The sequence below is a fragment of the Athene noctua genome, chromosome 2, assembly GCF_965140245.1.
Source record: "Athene noctua chromosome 2, bAthNoc1.hap1.1, whole genome shotgun sequence".
NCBI lineage: Eukaryota > Metazoa > Chordata > Aves > Strigiformes > Strigidae > Athene > Athene noctua.
Window position 1 is genome coordinate 32,534,428 of NC_134038.1, and position 2,019 is coordinate 32,536,446.

Below are 2,019 nucleotides of genomic sequence, written 5' to 3' on the forward strand. Positions count from 1 at the left end.
GGGCTCTGGGGAAATGATGGCAACTGGAGCCAGCGATGATTTGGTTTATTTTTCCAAAAATGTCTGAGCCGTGCTGAGTCAGTCGTGTGTAGGATTGAGCTGAAACTGCTAAAAAGTCTTTCCAAACAAGGCCTGATGAAAAAGCTTAGAATATTGTTCTATAAAAAAGGAAAATATTGTTCCCTATAATGGCAAAGTGATTGAGTTTTTATTGCCTTTGAAAATCACTCAGTATTTAGGAATACATGTTAGAAGAGTTATATCAGACTCTCTAACTCACATTTAAATTGTAAATTTTCCTTCATTATTTCATGAAACACGCTTCTTATTTATATTATTTTGAATAGGTTCCTCTGTTGGAAAAGTGTAATTTTCAGACGGAACTGGTAAATACCTTAGTTTTAAGTTCAAATAAACCATGGCTGAACCCCCAACCCCATTTTCACCAAAATCAGCACATAAATTTTGAGGTATAAAAGGAGATATTGGGTCTTTATCCGACAATAGAACTTAAAATTTTTAACTCTAGTGGCTAGGACTTCCCATTTTCAAGCTTTCTTAAATGTGAAGAAGAATTTTTTTTTAAATCTTATTGTAAAGCAAAGGTTTAAATTCCTCACAACCAAATAATTTATGGAAACTTTATAGAAAACAATACACATTGGAACACAATCTATAGATTTCAAAAATGCAAAACAAATCACATTGGCTTATAAGAGTTACTTAAAGCAAAAAAAAATAATCTTCTTTTGGAAAAAAAATGTGGACCTAGAAATATCCCATCCTTCTCAGACAACACTAATATTCTTTTCATGCAGCTATTGATCTGGGGATATTTCAAAGACTGGGGGCCTATGCAATGGGCTTCATCAGATCCTTTGAAGTTTCTCCCCTGCTGCATTTCAGTTATAAATTATAATTTCTGAGTGTAGTATTGCTAACCTCAGAATATTCATTATTCTCTGAGTTGCTATTTTGTTACTTTATATATAAAAGTTAATCTCAAAATTAGGTTAAAAAGCAGTCCTTTATATAAAGATAGCCTTCTGAAGAGCTCTTTTACTTACTTGCTTGTTTGCTTGCTCAGGGGGCAGTCTTTAGCTGAAGTTGCCAAGCTCTCCTCTCTTGTAATTAAACGGTACATCTGGAGCAAAAGGAAAATATGTAGTGGTTTGTTTATTCAGGAGGAAATGTTTGATTTAATATAACAGATTATATTCTTGAAAAGGAACAGGACCAAAAATAGATCCTGAGCCAAATTCTGCCTTTAGCTACATCTTGCAATCTTAAGCACTGACAAAGCTGTGCTAGGGAGTGGGTCCCTGAGAAACTGTGGAGGCTGTGGTGGGGCTATGTTACAGCTCTGCAGGACTGGGAGTGGAGATAATTACCTTCTGACAGCTAGAAAAACTGGCCTTTGGTCTGCTTGTCTGCCAGCTCCAAGCTCTACCCACGCCGAGGGAAGAGGCTGGGAAATGCACTCTGCACGTGTGGCAGCCCCATGTCAGGGATGCTCCCCGGGCACATCACAGACCAGCTGTGAAGGACTGTGGAAAACAGGAAGAGCAACTGCATCTGTGGCAACTGAAAGATACCAGCTGAAATCACCAGTCTGATAAACTACACCATGGCTTTTGTACAGCCTGAGTGTGGAAAGTTCATGCATCTCTTCCCTAGTGCTGGCTCCCCTAGGCGGTTTGAATATTTAGTTCGGCACCTGGGGATACCTGTATGAACAGTTAGCTACCAGTTGTCTTGTAATTTTGTCTTAGGATCAAGGTTTTCTACAATAAGGGCTCATTCTTGCTTGGTCTTGGGGTACATCTGCAGTGCAGATACAGGTAATTGAGCTGGTGCTGCAGTGAGAACACTAGCTTCCTGCTCTCAGGTAGCATAGCTCTGTTCTGCAAAACAAACAAGGACTAGTCTTGGAAAGGTTAGTAAAGGGTAATAAAGGATAACAAAGTCTTAAAGATTTTAATTGCACTTAGATTAATTCTTTCCTTCTTTTTAAAGAGA